The sequence below is a fragment of the Pseudophryne corroboree genome, chromosome 1 (assembly GCF_028390025.1).
Source record: "Pseudophryne corroboree isolate aPseCor3 chromosome 1, aPseCor3.hap2, whole genome shotgun sequence".
Lineage (NCBI taxonomy): Eukaryota > Metazoa > Chordata > Amphibia > Anura > Myobatrachidae > Pseudophryne > Pseudophryne corroboree.
The window spans coordinates 515,429,862-515,450,820 of record NC_086444.1 but is presented as its reverse complement, the minus strand read 5'-3'; the positions used below and the strand labels follow the sequence as shown (position 1 = coordinate 515,450,820).

At 46.4% G+C, this 20,959-nt stretch overlaps 1 protein-coding gene across 1 annotated transcript in view; it reads left to right on the top strand.

Moving 5' to 3' along the window:
* The window catches only part of LOC134896596 (zinc-regulated GTPase metalloprotein activator 1-like), a 227,316-nt gene that overhangs the window by 141,903 nt on the left and 64,454 nt on the right, over positions 1 to 20,959 (top strand). The gene's annotated exons all lie outside the window — the stretch shown is intronic.

The following is a 20,959-nucleotide window of genomic DNA, read 5'->3' as shown; positions in this document are numbered from 1 at the left end:
TGACAGCTAAACATTATCACCGTATATGGCGGAAGTATGTTTCTTGGTGTGAGGCCAGGAATGCTCCTACGGAAGAATTCCATCTGGGCCGTTTCCTTCACTTCCTACAAACTGGAGTGAATTTGGGCCTAAAATTAGGCTCCATTAAGGTTCAGATTTCGGCCCTATCCATTTTCTTTCAGAAGGAATTAGCTTCTCTCCCAGAAGTACAGACTTTTGTGAAGGGAGTGCTGCATATTCAGCCTCCTTTTGTACCTCCGGTGGCGCCTTGGGACCTTAACGTGGTGTTGAATTTCCTTAAGTCGCACTGGTTTGAACCACTTAAAACAGTGGAATTAAAATATCTCACTTGGAAAGTGGTCAGGTTGTTAGCCTTGGCTTCGGCTAGGCGAGTGTCGGAATTGGCGGCTTTGTCTCATCAAAGCCCCTATCTGGTTTTCCATATGGATAGAGCGGAATTGCGGACCCGTCCTCAATTCTTGCCTAAGGTGGTTTCATCTTATCATATGAACCAACCTATTGTGGTGCCTGTGGCTACACGTGACTTGGAAGATTCCGAGTCCCTTGATGTGGTCAGGGCTTTGAAAATTTACGTAGCCAGAACGGCTCGAGTTAGAAAAACAGTAGCACTGTTTGTCTTGTATGCAGCCAACAAGGTTGGCGCTCCTGCTTCAAAGCAGACTATTGCTCGCTGGATCTGTAACACGATTCAGCAGGCTCATTCAACGGCTGGATTGCCGTTACCAAAATCAGTTAAGGCCCATTCCACTAGGAAGGTGGGCTCTTCTTGGGCGGCTGCCCGAGGGGTCTCGGCACAATTGTGCCGAGCTGCTACTTGGTCGGGTTCAAACACATTTGCAAAGTTCTACAAGTTTGATACCCTGGCTGAGGAGGACCTCATGTTTGCTCAGTCGGTGCTGCAGAGTCATCCGCACTCTCCCGCCCGTTTGGGAACTTTGGTATAATCCCCATGGTCCTTACGGAGTCCCCAGCATCCTCTAGGACGTAAGAGAAAATAAGATTTTAAACCTACCGGTAAATCTTTTTCTCCTAGTCCGTAGAGGATGCTGGGCGCCCGTCCCAAGTGTGGACTACTTCTGCAAGACTTGTATATAGTTTTGCTTACATAAGGGTTATGTTATAGTTTTTCATCAGTCTCGGACTGATGCTGTGTTGTTTCATACTGTTAACTGGTTCGTATATTCCAAGTTATACGTTGTGAATGGTGTGGGCTGGTATGAATCTTGCCCTTGGATTAACAAAAATCCTTTCCTCGTACTGTCCGTCTCCTCTGGGCACAGTTTCTTTAACTGAGGTCTGGAGGAGGGGCATAGAGGGAGGAGCCAGTGCACACCCATACCTAAAGTTCTTTCTTAGTGCCCATGTCTCCTGCGGAGCCCGTCTATCCCCATGGTCCTTACGGAGTCCCCAGCATCCTCTACGGACTAGGAGAAAAAGATTTACCGGTAGGTTTAAAATCTTAGTTTTGCATATCACTGATGAACCCTCTGTTCCCGACACGAGGGTACACATGAGAAGCAAATAGTAACCTTTCCCCCATCTCATGAACTTAACGAGTTATTTGAAAAAGCTTGGGAAACTCCAGATAAGAAACTGCAGATTCCCAAAAGGATTCTTATGGCGTACCCTTTCCCTACGCAGGACAGGGTACGTTTTTAATACTCTCCCACAGTGGACAAGGCTTTAACACACCTGTCCAAAAAGGTGGCGCTGCCGTCTCCAGACACGGCAGCCCTCAAAGATCCTGCGGACCGCAGGCAGGAGGGTATCCGGACTCCAGGTCGGCAACAAAAAGGTCGACACACCTTAGGTCGACGCCAATTGGTCGACACACCTTAGGTCGACATGGACAAAAGGTCGACAGGAACAAGGTTGACATGGAAAAAGGTCGACATGAGTTTTTCACAATTGTTTTTCTTTTTTGGAACTTTTTCATACTTAACGATCCACGTGGACTACGATTGGCACGGTAATCTGTGCCAAGCGGAGCGGAGCGAAGGCACCATGCCCGAAGCATGGCGAGCGAAGCGGTGCACTAATTGGGGTTCCCGATCACTCTGCGAAGAAAACAACACCAAAAAAACATAAAAAACTCATGTCGACCTTTTTCCATGTCGACCTTGTTCCTGTTGACCTTTTGTCCATGTCGACCTAAAGCGTGTCGACCAATTGGTGTCGACATAAGGTGTCAACCTTTTTGTTGACGACCTGGAGTCCCAGACCCACTACTTTAAAGTCTATGTATACACATACTGGTGCTTTGCTCAGGCCGGCAATTGCATCGGCATGGGTATGTAGCGCAGTTGCAGCTTGGACAGATGACCTTGTCAGCTGACCTTGATACCCTAGACAGGGATACCATTTTATTAACTTTAGCCCATATTAAGGACCCAGACTTATATATGAGAGATGCTCAGAGAGACATTGGACTGCTGGGTTCCAGAGCCAATGCCATGGCTATTTCTGCGAGACGAGCCTTATGGACCCGTCAATGGACAGGTGATGCGGACTCGAAAAAGCATATGGAGGTTTTACCTTACAAGGGTGACGTGTTGTTTGGGGAGCGGCTCGCGGATCTGGTTTCCACAGCTACCGCGGGTAAATCTACCTTTTTACCTTTTGTTCCCCAACAGCAAAAGAAAACTCCACAGTATCAGATGCAGTCTTTTCGGTCGCATAAGCCCAGAAGAGGTCGGGGCTCCTTCTTCCTTGCCAGAGGTAAGGGCAGAGGAAAAAGAACACCTGCTTCGGCTAGTTCCCAGGAGCAGAAGTCCTCCCCAGCTTCTGCACAATCCACCGCATGACGCTGGGGCTCCCCTAAGGGAGTCCGCGCCGGTGGGGGCGCGCCTTCGATTATTCAGCCAAGTCCGAGTTCGGTCAGACGTGGATCCTTGGGCGATGGAAGTTGTTTCTCAAGGCTACAAGCTGGAATTCAAAGAGGTGCCCCCGCGCCGATTTTTCAAGTTGGCCTTACCAGCTTCTCCCCCAGAGAGAGAAGTAGTGTTAAATGCAATTCAAACGCTGTGTCAATAGCAAATTATTGTCAGGGTTCCCCTGGTCCAACAGGGAAAAGGGTTTTATTCGACCCTGTTTGTGGTCCCGAAGCCGGATGGTTCGGTCAGACCCATTTTAAATCTAAAATCCCTAAACCTGTACTTGAAAAGATTCAAATTCAAGATGGAATCGCTCCGAGCTGTAATATCCAGCCTGGAAGGGGGGGTTTTATGGTGTTACTATACATAAAGGATGCTTACCTTCATGTCCCCATATATCCCTCTCATCAGGAGTACCTGAGATTCGCTGTATAGGATTGTCATTACCAGTTTCAGACGTTGCCGTTTGGGCTTTCCACGGCCCCGAGGATTTTCACCAAGGTGATGGCGGAAATGATGGTGATCCTGCGCAGACAAGGAGTCACAATTATCCCATACTTGGACGATCTCCTGATAAAGGCGAGATCAAGAGATCAATTGCTGAAGAACGTGTCGCTCTCCCTGAGAGTGCTCCAACATGCACAGTTGGATTCTCAATCTGCCAAAGTCGCAATTGGTTCCAACGACTCGACTATCGTTCCTAGACATGATACTGGACAAGGAACGAAAGAAGGTTTTTCTCCCGTCGGAAAAAGCCCAGGACCTCCAGAACATGGTCAGAGACCTGCTAAAGCCAAAAAGAGTGTCAGTTCATCAATGCACTCGAGTTCTGGGAAAAATGGTGGCCTCATACGAGGCCATTCCCTTCGGCAGGTTTCATGCAAGGACGTTTCAGTGGGACCTTCTGGACAAGTGGTCCGGGTCCCATCTACAAATACATCAGAAAATAACACTGTCCCCCAGGGCCAGGGTGTCTCTCCTATGGTGGCTGCAAAGTGCTCACCTTCTAGAGGGTCGCAGGTTCGGCATTCAGGACTGGGTTCTGGTAACCACGGACGCGAGCCACCGAGGATGGGGAGCAGTCACGCAAGGAAGAAATTTTCAGGGACTATGGTCAAGCCAGCAGTCTTTTTTTTTTTTCTTCAAAATATTTTATTGGACATTCACAAAAAATAAGCATACATTTCAGTATACAACAGCTTATAGCGGCAGCAGCAGATCAGCATGGCATAAGAGAAAGATAACATCATAGATCAGGCAAAGGAAGAAAAAAGTTACAAACAACGTCAGTTTCACAGTTCCTAGAAAGGTGGGTGACCTAGGGTGAGCAATTCAAGATTGTACCAGGTAGTAAGTTTTACATCCTGTCGAAGGGGAGTTTTAATAGTTTCATCGAGCATCTGTACATAAGGGAGCCAAATGTCAAAGAATTTTTCAATTTTACGTTCTTTATCAATAGACATCTCAAGCCACTCCATATGAAATAGGTATGATAACCGTGGCAATAACAAAGCCAGGGACAATGAATCAGTAGCTATCCATTGTGATAGAATAGTCTTTTTGCTTGCGGCTGCTATTTTAGTCAGCAGCCGGCGCTGGCCAAGGGACAGTGGACGTCCCAGATAGCCCATTCAGGGGTGGCCACCACACCGATATGCAGCTCAGTTTTGATATAGTTTTGTACTAGACCCCAAAACTTGAGAACTTCAGGACAGCTCCATAAACAATGATATATGTCTGCTTCAGGCGCTCCGCATTTAAAACATTTGGAGTCAGGAGTTGTGCCCATATGGAATCGTAATTTCGGTGTAATATAGGAGCGATGCAATATTTGATAATTCATCTCAGCATATGAAGCTGAAGAGAGGGTTTTGTTAATTTTGTTAAATGCTGTAAGCATATCAGATGTGGTAATAGTTGGGAAGTCCACTGCCCATTTGGTCATTCCTGAGTGAGTAGTGTCCCAGTCTATAATTTTTTTGAGAAATGTATAAAGAAAGGCCATAGAATGGTGAACTTTAGGTGTGGCTTGTAAAACGACATCTAAATTGTTAGTTTTGTCTTGTATTGTCATTGTGGTTAATAATTTGTGAAGATAGCTACGAATCTGAAAGTATGCAAATAGTGGAATCGGAAGTTGTGGAAGCCTCTCGCAAAGGGTAGTATATGTGCACATCTGGTAGGTGTCTCGGTCAATCAACTAGTACAATAATCTAATGTCCTGATTTGCCAGCGCAGCCAACGTGATTTGTATAGTCGTCCCATGAAACCCTGGGTTGTGTGATAGTGGGAGAAAGGTGGTGTTATGGCTGGAGACGCCCATCCTAGAACGTGCTTGTCTCCAGGCCATGCATGTGGACATTAATAGGATGTTGCTTTGTATCTGAGGAGGGAAAGAGGACGGGCGTGTGTAGCAATCCAACGAGTGGGATTTCAGGGCAAAAGGCCTGTTCCAAGCCGGTGGTAGCGAAAATCTCCGTTCCATGTATCCAGTCGACTGCATAACGATAATTTGCAGCCAGCATATAACTTCTGATACAGGGTAGGTTCACACCGCCCAACTTTTACGATCGGCACAACTTAAATAACGAGATTCTAGGTTTTTTGAGTCCCCAGATAAATTCACTAAAGGCCCTATTTAAAATTTTCAAGTCTGCCTCAGATATCAGTAAAGGTAGCATTTGAATGGGGTATAGTAGTCTCGGGAAGGTGATCATTTTAATCAATTGACATCTGCCGAGATAAGAGAGGGGTAAGTGCTTCCACTTCTGAAAGTCGTCTAGGGTACGTGCAATGACTCGTGGGAAGTTGTATCTATATAAGTCAGCAGGGTTAATGGGTATTTTAAGGCCTAGATATGTGATCGTCTGTTTTGCCCATCGAAAAGGGAATTGGTCATCCCAGTCGTGAGTCGCACCGGGATGAAGGGCTAGAGCTTCAGTTTTAGATTTATTGATCTTGAATCCAGAAATTGATTAAAAAACCGTCAGCAGAGATAATAAGCTAGGAAACGCATCTTTGGGATTCGAGAAGTATAGCAGCAAGTCATCGGCATAAGCCGTGACTTTAAGGTCCCGATTACCAATTTTAATCCCGCGCCAGGTGGTGTTGAGATGACAGTGTCTGATGAGCGGGTCCAGTGCAAGGTCAAATAAGAGTGGGGATAATGGACATCCCTGTCTCGTGCCTCTATGCAACATAAAGATATCCGTGTTCATTCCATTCACTGTGAGGAATGCGGCCGGAGAGGTATAGATAGTGCGGAAAAGTTTAACAAAACCAGCCCCAAATCCCTGACAGTGAAGAATTCTCAGCAGGTGTGACCATGACACACGGTAAAATGCTTTGTCAGCATCACAACTCACTAACAGGGACTTTCCCCCCGGTGACTGGGCCGACGTGGTCAATGCCGCTATCAATTGTCTAATATTGTGTACTGAGGTTCTTCCCTTCACAAAGCCGGTCTGGGATGGGTGTAGTATCATAGATAGTATAAGTTGCAGCCTATTTGCCATAAGAGCAGTTAAAATTTTAAAGTCCTGATTCAGAAGGGAAATTGGGCGATATGACTGAACTTGGGTGGGGTCTTTCCCCGGCTTTGGTAGTACTATCACACGAGCCTGATTAAACATAGGAGGGGCAACATTTCCCGATAAAATGGAATTAATTAGTGATAGGAGATGAGGTGTAACATGGGGTAACAATAATTTATAGTATTCCGTGCTCAAACCGTCTGGGCCAGGGGATTTGCCGTTAGCTAAATGCTTAACCACCGTCATTAATTCTAAGTCTGTGACCGGTGTCATGAGGGAAGTTCTGTCGTCTTCAGTCAGCATAGGGGATCCGGCAGAGCGGAGGCAGGCCATACCACCAATAGGGTCATCCGGTGGGGCAGTGTAAAGTTCTTTATAATAGGTCAGGAAAGAGTCGGCAATTTCTGCCGGGTCAGAGGACAGTTGAGGGCCTGTTTGCAGAGATAGAATAGTTTGGGTGGGGCGCTGACTACGAACCATGTTCGCGAGAAGTTTGCCCGCCTTATTACCCCACTTATAATATCTGTGTTTTTGAAAGTCTAGAGCGTATTATGCTCTTTCCGTGCAGAAAGTATCATAGAGGTGTTTTGTTTAAGTGTAAATTCTACGGTTATCACCTGTTGGGGAAGAGAGCAGTTGTACATACGAATTTGTGAGTGCCAGACCCAGGTCCCGATATCGCTGATTAAGGTTCTTACGCTTGTTTGCAACATAAGCAATTACATAACCCCTCATCACCGGCTTGGAGGCAGACCAAAAGAGATTTATATCTCCTTCGTGCTGTGCATTGTCTTTAGCGTAATGTATGAAATTAGTTTCTAAATAAGTCTTGAATTCAGGAGATGTATATAGGTAGGAGGGGAATCGCCAATTAAAAGAGGTAGTTTTGGGAGACTGCAGATCTAATGTGAACCATGTGGGTGCATGGTCAGAGATGGCAATGTCTTCTACTTTTGAGTCTCCTACCCTGGAGAGCAATGTATCAGAGAGCATCCAATAGTCAATTCGACTGGAGGTAGCATGTGGGTGTGAGAAAAACCTATACTCTCGGCCGACAGGATGTTGATGTCGCCAAGGGTCTACCAAGTTAAGTGAGGACGATAGAAATTGTAATGCGGCTGGTGTGGAATGTGTGCGGCCACTAGATGTATCAGATCTATCTAAAGACGGGTGAAGTGTGGAATTAAAATCTCCCCCAATTATTAGCCTACCCTCAGCCCAGTCCTGAAGTCGGACATAGATATCCGTGAAGAAAGCGTTATGTTCTGAATTAGGTGCATATAGAGTCACAAGGGTAAAAAGTTCTCCTTCCAGTTGTCATTTTATGAACAAAAACCGGCCTTCGTCGTCAGTACGAGTATCTAATATGGTATATCTGAGAGATTTGTGAAATATAATTAACACACCCCTTTTTTTTGAGGTAAACGAGGCTGATTTATAATCTTGGAACCAGTTGTCCCTCAGGACATTAGGGTCTCCTGATTTCCAATGCGTCTCTTGTAACATCGCAACATCTGGCCGCAGACGCTTAAGGTGTTGCAATATCTTCCTACGCTTAATCGGGGTATTTAAGCCTTCAACGTTCCAAGTAAGGAACTTGAGGCTTGTCTTAGTCACCGAAGACACCGCCATTTTAAACAAAGCTCAACCAATGCCTGTCCTGTCGGACATACAAAACATTAATATGTTAAACCATGTGGCTCCCCCTATCCCAGCAAGTAGGGAGGTCCAACTATTGTGAATACTGATAAAACTATACCATGTGATCAGTAGGAAAAACTGTTGTATGCAATACATAGTGGTGTGTCCATTTTCTAACATTTTTGTTTGAACCCAAAACAGTGGTCCAAAGAACACTTTATAAACCTTAAATATAAGTCTATCTGAATAAACATTAAAGGAAGGGGGAAGAAAGGGGAGTAGGGTTACGAAGAGAGGGGAGAGGGGGGGTTGGGGTATCCAGGAACAGTCAGTTCCACAAACATACTGTGCAGTAATAATCATAAAAATAAGGCAATTTGTAATCAGCCATACATTACCAAACATGAAAGCAGTAAGAAGGATGAGTTATATGCTAAGTCCATGGGAAGACATGTTATAAGTCTCTGTCTCTGGAGGCCGGCGAGGACGGACCTCTTAATGATTCCGCAAACGTCTTGGCCGCTGAAGAGGTGTCAAACAGATACGTCTTCCCATTATGTTGAGCACGAAGCTTTGCTGGATAAAGCAGGGCGAAACGGATTCCCTCTTCAAATAGGATTTTGCAAGCTGGGGAGAATTCCCGCCGTCTCATGGCTAGTCTAGTGATGAGCGGGTTCGGTTTTACTCGGTTTTACTCGGTTCTCAAAACGGCATCTTATTGGCTCACGGATGTCACGTGTTTTGGATAGCCAATAAGATGCCGTTTTGAGAACCGAGTAAAACCGAGTAAAACCGAACCTCGCTCATCACTAATGGCTACATTATACGAAAAGTCTTGAAACAGAAGCAACTTATCGCCGTGATAGGCGAGGCTTTGAGCTTTACGGTATGCTTCCATCATCTTGACCTTATCTGTGCAATTAAGAAATTTGAATATAACTGGCCGGGGTCTTTGGCGGTCCGCCTGGAAGTCGGGACCAATTCGGTGAGCACGCTCAATCATCATGGATTCGCCCTCCGTCAAACAGCCGAGTTCCGTCGGTAGCCAGGTTGAAACCAAGGACATTAGCTCCCGAGGTTTAACGGATTCTGGCAGGCCAATCAGCCGGAGGTTATTTCGACGATTACGATTTTCTAAATCTTCAAGCTTTTCTTGTATTGCAGAAATAGTGGATGTTTGGCTATCGACGACAGAACGTGTCGCCGTCAGATCATCTTCCAAGTTCGAGACACGTTGTTCGGCCTCTTCCAGCCGGGAGCTGTGCTTTTTTAGCTGCGTCATGGTAGAATCAATGGCGTCTTTCAGACCACCGAGTTTCTTATCCAACAGCGGTGAGAGGATGTCAGAGATTTCCTGCGCCCTGGCCACTGCGTCTGTCGTATACCTCGAGGGGTCCGGTACACTGTCCAAGACATTGGCATTGGGTGAAGGAGGTGGAGAACATGTGTGCATAGAGGCCGAAGCCCTCGTCTCCTTAGTTTTCACCGGTGCGGAACCGCGACCCCCTCGCATGACTTCGCCACGTATTTATCCATGATAATAAAAAGAGGCTGCTTCGTGTCACAATGAGAAAGTTGGTGAAATCAGTTATCCTGCCCTGCAGGGAGTATTGTGTCTGTTGAGTTACAAATACGCGGCCACAATTGCTGAAAAGACGGCACGTCAAATCAAATGATAGTTTCTGGCAGCACCGGTCTCCAGCAACCCCAGTCAATGTGGTTCGATGTCACCCTGAGGTACCCCGTTACCTGGGGTGTCGTCCTGGAGCAGGGGCAGTCGCTCTATGCAGGTGTCTGTGCGTGCCTTAATATTCACTCCCTGGTAGCAGAGGGTGTTAGGGCAGCAGAGCTGGGGCCCTCCACAGAGAACTGTGATATGCAGAGATGAGCTGAGCAGTTTTCATGTGGCAGGGTCGTGATGTATGGGCTGCGTGATGTCAGTTATGAAAGAGGCCCCGTCTCCGGCGGCGTCAGGCCGCAAGCACTCTGCCAGGGAAGCGGGGTCCAGCGGAGGCCTTAGTTGCGGCAGGGGGGTGGAGGGGTCCTGCACTCACCCGCACGCTGGTGCCTGCTCTCCTGCGGCCAGAGCCCGGCAACACCCTCCGGTGTTGATCGGGGTGTGGAAGTGCTGGGAGTCCGCCACAGGTGTCAGCGCTGTCCGTCCTGGAGCTCGTGGAAGCGGGGAATCGGACAAATGGGACGCCCGGCCACTCACAAGATGGCGGCCGCGGGCAGCAGGCGCCACACTTGGCGCTCGAAATCCATGGAAAAGAGTTGGTGGGGAGCCGGGGAGGTAATGCCCTCTTGCCCACCGCTATCTCCGCTGGGCCCTGAGGTGTAATATCAGTCCAGGGCTCAGTGCACACCCCGCGATTCAGGTGCTTTTCAGCGGGGGGACGGAGAGCTGAGCTAAAATGCGGCCGTGCTGCAAGCCCGCCCACCGGGCCAAGCCAGGAGTCTTATCTGCACATCAACGTGCTGGAATGAAGGGCCGTATACAACGGTCTTCGACAAGCGGAGAATCTTCTTCGCAACCTACCAGTTCTGATTCAATCAGACAATGTCACAGCCGTGGCTTATGTGAACCGCCAAGGCGGGACAAGGAGCAGGGTCGCAATGGCGGAAGCCACCAGGATTCTTCGCTGGGCGGAAAATCACGTAAGCGCTCTGTCAGCAGTCTTCATAGACAAGATGGCGTCACGCCTCAACATGAAGCTTCGGAGGTATTGTGTCAGGTCCCGGGACCCTCAGGCAATAGCAGTAGACGCCCTGGTAACACCGTGGGTGTTTCAGTCGGTCTATGTGTTTCCTCCTCTTCCTCTCATCGCAAAGATTTTGAGGATCATAAGACAAAAAAGAGTACAGACAATACTCATTGTTCCAGATTGGCCTCGAAGGGCCTGGTACTCAGATCTTTAGGAAATGATCACAGAAGATCCTTGGCCTCTTCCTCTCAGGGAGGACCTGTTGCAGCAGGGGCCCTGCGTGTTCCTAGACTTACCGCGGTTACGTTTGACGGCATGGCGGTTGAACGCCGGATCCTAGCTGGGAAAGGTATTCCGGAGGAGGTCATACCTACTCTAATAAAGGCTAGGAAGGAGGTGACGGCGAAACATTATCACCGTATCTGGAGGAAGTATGTCTCTTGGTGTGAAACCAAGAATGCTTCTACGGAAGATTTCCATCTGGGCCGTTTTCTCCACTTCCTACAGACAGGAGTGGATATGGGCCTGAAGTTAGGGCCGAAATCTGTACCTTAATGGAGCCTATCTATATTTTTTCAGAAGGAATTGGCTTCTCTCCCAGAAGTCCAAACATTTGTAAAAGGAGTGCTGCACCATGGGACCTGAACGTGGTGTTACAGTTCCTTAAATCACACTGGTTTGAACCCCTTCAAACGGTTGAATTCAAATTTCTCACCTTGAAGGTGGTCATGTTATTGGCTTTGGCTTCGGCAAGGCGGGTGTCAGAATTGGCGGCTTTGTCTCACAAGAGCCCCTACTTGATTTTTCATGTGGATAAGCAAAATTGAGGACTCGTCCTCAATTTTTGCATAAGGTGTCTTCATTTCATATGAACCAACCTATTGTGGTGCCTGTAGCTACGAGTGACTTGGAGGACTCCAAGTCCCTGGATGTAGTCAGGGCATTAAAGATTTATGTAGCCAGGACGGCTAGGGTTAGGAAAACAGAGGCTCTGTTTGTCCTGTATGCAGCCAACAAGATTGGCGCGCCTGCTTCGAAGCAGAGTATTGCTCGCTGGATCTGTAAGACGATTCAGCAGGCTTATTCTACGGCTGGATTGCCGTTACCAAATTCGGTAAAGGCCCATTTCACTAGGAAGGTGGGCTCTTCTTGGGCGGCTGCCCGAGACGTCTCGGCTTTACAGTTGTGCCGAGCAGCTACTTGGTCGGGTTCAAACACTTTTGCAAAATTCTAGAAGTTTGATACCCTGGCTGATGAGGACCTAGCGTTTGCTCAATCGGTGCTACAGAGTCATCCGCACTCTCCCGCCCGGGTTGGAGCTTTGGTATAAACCCCATGGTCCTTACGGAGTCCCCAGCATCCTCTAGGACGTAAGAGAAAATAAGATTTTAAACCTACCAGTAAATCTTTTTCTCCTAGTCCGCAGAGGATGCTGGGCGCCCATCCCAGTGCGGACTTACTCTGCAAGACTTGTATATAGTTGTTGCTTACATAAGGGTTATTAGTGTTCATTCTAGCACCCTGCACCTTTCAAATCCTGTGCAGTTCCTCTTTCCCGCCTGCGGTGTCGCTATCTGCTCTGGTGCTTCTCAGCACACACAGGTCTGTATCACAGCACTGAGTAACAGATCAGAGTGTGCTGAGAAGCACCACAGCAGAGAGCGACACCCCAGGCAGGAAAGAGGAACTGCAAAGGATTTGAAAGGTGCAGGGTGCTAGAATGAACACTAGGTTATGTTACAGTGGGAATCGGTCTTTGGCTGATACTGTTTTTTGTTCATACTGTTAACTGGTTGCATATTTCCAGGTTATATAGTATGCTTGGTGTGGGCTGGTATGAATCTTGCCCTTAGATTAACAAAATTTATTCCTCGTATTGTCCATCTCCTCTGGGCACTGTTCTCTAACTGAGGTCTGGAGGAGGGGCATAGAGGGAGGAGCCAGTGCACACCCATACTAAAAGTTCTTTATAGTGCCCATGTCTCCTGCGGAGCCCGTCTATACCCCATGGTCCTTACGAAGTCCCCAGCATCCTCTACGGACTAGGAGAAAAAGATTTACCGGTAGGTTTAAAATCTTATTTTTATTTATATAGTGCTTTTTCGCCAATAGAACTCAAGGTCCTTAACAGGTAATACCAACATGATAAAGGGGTTTACCTTTTAAAAAAAAAAAAACAACAGTACAGGAAGTGAGTATGAGAAGGGGGTATATCTCATAGTTACCTACCCTCCATCATTCTGCAGGAGACTCCCTGAAATAGTAGCAATCTCCCTCACTCCCTGAATAGTCCAGCAATATCCCTGATTGCACCTTATCCCCATTATGTAACTATTACATTCTTGGGTGAAAATAAGAAATCAGAGATACATACATTCAAATGGGATCATCAGTGCCATTTCCCTGATTTAGTTATAAGGCACAATGATCCCTATGGCTACATGCATTTAAACTAAGGTTTCTCGTGGCCAGTATATGTACGTATATGAAAGCTCTTGTAAAACACGATACACGAATCAAATAATTCCTGAAAAATATCAGTGTCTTTTCTTCAACAAGTAGATCTTACAAACATTGGGGCTCATTTACATATGGCTGTAAATTTCATGACACGCCTCTCAGATGTAGCAGTGCTTGTCCGCACTTATAGGTGTTACTTTCACATCTTCCTGTAATGCTTTTTTAAAAGTAGGCAAGTATGTTATAACTTTGCAAGAAATATGGAGACCATGGTGGTAATACATAGTGTTGTAGCCACATTGGGTCATCAGTTACATCAGTTACAAGGAAAGCCATTTAACAAAGGTAGCCATTTAAGGCATCCTACATAGGATTATACTGGACAGAATAGGCAATGCCTGAAACCATGTGACACAATATGGGAGTGATAAGAATACTAGGCGAGTCTCTTGTTTGTTCCTCTGTACCATGCATTTACCATTCTACACAGGGGACCAGGTGAGGCAGCCATGTTAGGCGCACCAAGTTGGTTGCAATGTGTGAATAAGCAATACATGGAGATAAAATAAATCAGCTAATAGGGGATAAGTATGATTTACCAACAGTAGGATTGCCCGCCATAAGTAAACCGACAACGGCATCCCAGTCGTCAGTATGCTGGCAGCGGGGCGAGCGCAACGAGTCCTCTTGTGTGCTCGCTGTGTTCGCCATGCTGCAGGCTCAGTGGTTCGCTGTGCTTGCCACAGGTTATATTCCCACTCTATGGGTGTTGTGGACACCCACAAGTGGCAGTAGCCGCTGTTAGCCAGGATTCCAGCTATTGGCATTGTCAGAGGTCGGGATCCCGACTGCTGGCAACTCAACTGCATACCGCTAACAGTATGTCCACTGCATAAATAATTACATTGGTTGCTCATCCTGTCCTTCAAAGTACTACAAGTCCTTAAAAAGTATTTTACTGGGCAGCGGCAAACAAATTCTAGGCATTTGTATTAAAAAGTAGCATCCCCATAAGGCGTACATTCCAAATATTGTGTTCCATATAAATCTTTACACATGGGGACTTATGCAGAGTGCGTGAATTGTGTGTAATGGAACTTGCCTGACCTGCAGAATCATGGGGTCTATTCATGAAGCAGTGAAAAGGGTGGAGAAGTTGCCCATGGCAACCAATCAGCATTGAAGTAACATTTATAAATTGCATACTATACAATTTTAATGAGCAGCTTATTAGTTGCCATAGGCAACTTCTCCACAGGCTCACGTCTCCACTCTTTTCACTGCTTCATGAATAGACCCCTATTATGTAAATGTAAGAACTGTCGATATGGGGGGAAGTGGTATCAGCGCACGTTATGTGTGCTATACCGCTCCCCCATGTATGATAACCCTGGTGATTGTCCAGTGACAGGGGCGATATGCGCCCCTGTCATTATCGGCGCTGATAACGATAAGATGATAGGTCGAAATGCGCGGGCAATGTATGACTGACCATTCAGACACCTGATTTCGACAGCTGCATGGTGTCGATGCTCATACACCACAGCAGGGACAGAGCTGTCCCTGGCTGTGGCGGGTGCCGGCTCTGATCTGCGCTGGGGATTTCGCGTGAGTAGCGAGATCCAATGCATCCGCATAGGAGCACTAAGCTGATGCGCTGTGTGCTTTAGGGGGCATAGCCGGAGGGGGTAGCGAAGCAGACAAGATGTTACTTAATACATCTTGTTGATGTCTCTTCCTGCTTCGCCTCGGTAATGAGGCGAAGCAAGAAGTGTTATAGCGGCACGATGCGTGTCATTATAATACATTTACCTATATGTCAGTTATATCCACCTATGTTTGAGAAGCTGAGACCAGGGGAGGAAAGGGACATTCAGTACAGCTAATGCAGACACGCATATACACGTTAGGAGATGTACACACTGATGGTGATGATGTGTACCACGCACATATGCTGCTGATTCTGCATATAGCTAAAAGTGTGCTATTTTTATGTGCTCTTTATTTTTTCTTCAGAGTAATTTACACTGATTTTTAGCAACTTGGGATCTGTATAATCTCCGGTCAGCATGCAGTATGATCAACATGGCAGCTCTACAGTCTTCAGTACTTGCACCAGTGAACTCAGAGCTCTACTATACAGATTCTTAACATGAAAAATCAAATTCACACAAACCTTATATTTCCTAGTACATAATCCTTTATTACAAGTACACAAACCTCTATGTACTCACTGGATTAAATGTGATACAAGTTTTTGACTTCTTTAATTTTAAGTTCATGTTCTCCTATTACAGTTCTACTTTTATCTCTGCTAATAGTCTTATTTAAAATCTCTCACCCCCTCTGACTCATCCAATGCCAGCCACTTCTTCACAACCCTCTACCCAGGGCCAACCCCAGGGTTACTAACCTGTTTGAGAATTTCTGGAGCACCCCACCCCTTCCCCACAGTTACAAAAACACACACACATTGCCCCTCACAAGAAAACCCCCCCATTGTAGCTCCAAACTACACTAACAAACCTCCTCCCCAAACCCACACTACAGCAACACAACCACCTCCAAACCTGGACTACAGCAACACCATTGATTCTAACCCCACACTTCAGCAACACCACCGCTTCTAACCCTTCCCTACAGCAACAACACTTCTTCTAACCCCACACTAAAGCAATACCACTGTTTCTAACACTTCACTACAGCAACACCACTGATTTTAACCTCTCACTGCCAGGAGCACCACTGCTTCTAAACCCTCACTGCAGCAACACCACTGCTTCTAACCCTTCACTACAGCAACAACACTGCTTCTAACCCTACAGTACAGCAACGCCACTGCTTCTAACCCCACCCTACAGCAACACCACCACTACTAAAATTACGCTACAGCAACACCACTGCTTCTAAGCCTACACTACAGCAGCACCACTGTTTCTAAGCCTACACTACAGCAACAACACCGCTTCTAAGCCTACACTACAGCAACATCACTGCTTCTAATATTACACTACAGCAACTCCACCGCTTCTAAGCCTACACTACAGCAACACCACTGCTTCTAACACTACACTACGACAAAAACACTTCCTTGCTTTTAACCCCTCACTGCAGGAGCATCATAACTTCTAAAGGGCCCTACACACTCGGCGATGCGCCGCCGAGGTGCCCGACGGCCGATACGGCCGACGAGCAACCCGGCGGCGGGGGGGCAGTGACGGGGGGAGTGAAGTTTCTTCACTCCCCCCGTCACCCGGCTGCATTGAAGTGCAGGCAAATATGGACGAGATCGTCCATATTGGCCTGCATGCACAGCCGACGGGAGATCAGCGATGAACGAGCGCGGGGCCGCGCATCGTTCATCGCTGGAGTCTCCACACTGAAAGATATGAACGAGTTCATAAATGAACGAGATCGTTCATATCTTTCAGAATATCGGCATGTGGGTAGGGCCTATAACCCCTCACTGCAGCAACACTACTGCTTCTAAACCCTCACTGCAGCAATACCACCGCTTCTAACCCCTCACTGCAGCAACACCAATGCTTCTAACCTCTCACTGTAGCAACACCACCACTTCTAAACTCTCACTTCAGCAACACCACCACTTCTAAGATTACGCTGCGGCAACACCACCGCTTCTAACCCCTCACTGCAGCAACACCATTGCTTCTAACCCCCCATTACAGCAACATCACTGCTTCTAACCCCTCACTGCAGGAACACCACTGCTTCTAACTCCACACTACAGCAACACCACTGCTTCTAACCCTACAATGCAGGAGCACCATAGCTTCTAACCCCTCGCTGCAGGAACACTGCTGCTTTTAGCCCCTCACTGCAGGAACATCGCTGCTTTTAACCCCTCACTGCCAGGAGCACCATAGCTACTAACCCCTCACTGCAGGAAAACCACTGCTTCTAACCCCTCACTGCAGGAAAACCACTGCTTCTAACCCCTCACTGCAGGAACACCACTGCTTCTAACCCATCACTGCTGCAGCACCACTGCTTCTAACCCCTCATTGCAGCAACACCACTGCTTTTAACCCCTCACTAAAGTAACACCACTGTTTATAACTCCACACTCCAGCAACACCAACGCTTCTAACACCTCACTGCAGGAACACCACCTTTTCTAACCCTATGCTACAGCAACGGCACTGCTTCTAACTAGTGATGAGCGGATTCGGTTTTACTCGGTTCTCAAAACGGCATCTTATTGGCTATCCAAAACACGTGACATCCGTGAGCCAATAAAATGCCATTTTGAGAACCGAGTAAAACCGAATCCTCTCATCACTACTTCTAACCCCTCACTATAGCAACACCACTGCTTCTAACCCCACCCTACAGCAACACCACCACTTCTAAAATTACACTACAGTAACACCACCGCTTCTAAGATAAGACTACAGCAACACCAGCACTTCTAAGCCTACACTACAGCAGCACCACTGCTTCTAAGATTACACTACAGCAACACCACCGCTTCTAATCCTACACTACAGCAACACCACTGCTTCTAATCCTACACTGCAGGAACCCCACTGCTTTTAACCCCTCATTGCAGGAGCACCACTGCTTCTAACCCCTCACTGCAGGAACACCACTGCTTCTAAACCCCATACTACAGCAACACCACTGCTTCTAACCCCACAACACAGTAACACCATCGCTTCTAACCCGACAATACAGCAACACCACCACAACTTCTAAAATTACACTACAGCAACACCACTGCTTCTAAGTCTAAACCTACACTACAGCAGGACCGCTGCTTCTAACCCATTATTACAGCAACATCACTGCTTCTAACCCCTCACTAAAGAAACACCACTGCTTCTAACTCCACACTATAGCGACATCACTGATTCTAACCCTACACTTCAGGAACACCACTGCTTTTAACCCCTCACTGCAGGAAAACCACTGCTTCTAACCCCTCATTACAGCAACATCACTGCTGCTAACTCCTCGCTAGAGGAACACCACTGCTTCTAACCCCACAACTTGAACACAGTAACACCATCGCTTCTAACACCACAATACAGCAACACCACCACTACTTCTAAAATTTCACTACAGCAACACCACCACTTCTAAGATTACACTACAGCAGCACCACTGCTTCTAAATCTAAGCCTACACTACAGCAGCACCACTGCTTCTAACCCCTCATTACAGAAACATCACTGCTTCTAACCCCTCACTAAAGGAACACCACTGCTTCTAACTCCACACTACAGCAACACTACTGCTTCTAACCCTACACTGCAGGAGCACCATAGCGTCTAACCCCTCACTGCAGGAACACCACTGCTTCTAAACCCTCTCTGCAGCAATACCACTGCTTCTAATCGCTCATTGCAGGAACACCACTGCTTCTAAACCCTCTCTGCAGCAATACCACTGCTTCTAACCCCTCAATGCAGGAACACCACATCTAACCCTATGCTACAGCAACGCCACTGCTTCTAACCCTAAGCTACAGCAACACCACTACTTCTAACCCCTCACTACAGCAACACCAGTGCTTCTAACCCCATACTACAGCAACACCACCACTTCTAACCCCACAACACAATACCACCATCGCTTCTAACCCCACAATACAGCAACACCACCACAACTTCTAAAATTACACTACAGCAACACCACTGCTTTTAAGCCTACACTACAGCAACATCACTGCTTCTAAGCCTACACTACAGCAACACCACTGCTTCTAAGCCTACACTACAGCAACACCACTGCTTCTAACACTACACTACGACAAAAAACACTTCCTTGCTTTTAACCCCTCACTGCAGGAGCACCATAGCTTCTAACCCCTCACTGCAGTAACACCACTGCTTCTAACCCCTCACTACAGAAACACCACTGCTTCTAAACCCTCACTGCAGCAACACCACCGCTTCTAACCCCGGTCTCGTTAGTGAGTGCAGGTTATATTCCCACTCTATGGTTGTCATGGACACCCACGAGTGGGAATAGTCCCTGTTAGTCGGCATGCCGACTGTCGGGACTGTAAGGGGGCGGGATTCTAACATCGGTATTGTGACCACCGGTTACGTTACTGCCTCCCCTGTCAAGGTATGGGGACTTTTACAGTTATGTGTACAGCAATAGTAGCTCTTTGAAATAAGGCAACCTAACTTCAGTTTTAGTGGTCTTTTAAAGAGAACCTAAAATTTTTCTTTAGGTAATTCTTTGCTTGCATAGTGGCTACTAGTGTACTATAGGTGTAAGCGGGTTTTCTATGCTTCCTTAGCTTGGAATGTAGCATAAATACAGATGTGTCCTCACACATCTAGCCTTAATACGCCATGCAGAGCAAGATGAGCTGCCAGGCCCCCAATGCAACTCTGCTAATGTCTTTTTTTGCCAAATGCAACTAGGACGCAGGATGGGGACTGTACTTATTAATTTGATATCTGACACTTGTATATTGTGTGTGATTGAGTGTGCATTCAGAGCTGTCTCACACATATATACAAGTGTCCTATATCAAATCAATCAGCATTGCGACTAAGACACATTTTCGGAAAAGAAGATGAAAAAAAAATGTCTAATGCTAGAAGAGTCTCAAGCAGTCTGGTGTGCCAAGAGGCAAAAAGAAATTACCAATTGTAATTGTTTGACCTAAAGCAGCTGTTTAAGGGATAGTCAACCCCTGAGGGAACAATTGTGGAAAGGATAATATACAGCGCTATGAACTGGATGTAAAAATACACATTTAATTATAAGAAGGGTTGTTGCAACAAATAAACCATAAGTACTTATGTAATTTATAGATAATAAGTAAAAATTATCAATTTAAAACAAATAGGGCAAACTCAACACAGAAGTTTGTATGGCGTATTACCACATGTAGACGCCTCACGTGATCTCCTATTTAAAGTCCATGGAAGAAATGCCACAGCCCACGGGGTGCAATAAACACTTGTCAGATGTTGGAACTAATTTTATATACATATGTATACGTGGTAAAGATTTGGAGTCTATCTTAATGAAATCTAACCTTGTCTAAGAAATCATAATAATTTGATAGGATTATCTAACTAAGACTATTAGAACTAGATTTTATCTAATGGATATGTAAAACGAGATTCAGATTATGTGATAAATAGCTTTATTGAATTTAGGGCAAATATGCCCTTTCGAATGTCCGATCATGTGACCGTACTTGTTATTAACCAAGGGCGTGACGCACTTCCGGGGGTCCGCGTCACCAAAGAGGCCCTGTCTCGTGATCGCGGCTCTCACATATCACTGAATAGCCTTGACACTATCGCGGGATAAGAGCCGTTCACGTGGACGGATGTTAGGTCACGCGATCGGCGAAATTACAACAAGCAGCCAATGAGTCTCTGGTATGCGTTCCAGAGACCGGAAACATACTCATGCGGTCATGTGACCATTAGCTGTACCCAGGAAGTACCTATAGAATTTTAAGCTACAAACACAGTAAATAAATATTAAAAAGTGCTTTTGAAATATATATACACTTGTCTCCACTGATCATGAATAGTTTGAACTGGATATAGTTTTTTTTTTTTTTTGTATATGATGATGTTTGTAATGAGTTACAGCTGTAATCAATGGGCAATTAACACAGCCTTTAAAAAGGGCACTTTCACAATGGACACACATACCTTGACAAAGCTGTTGACACAGCGAAACGCGTTGGTTTTAAGAAGCCTACTACTACAGATCTCAAATA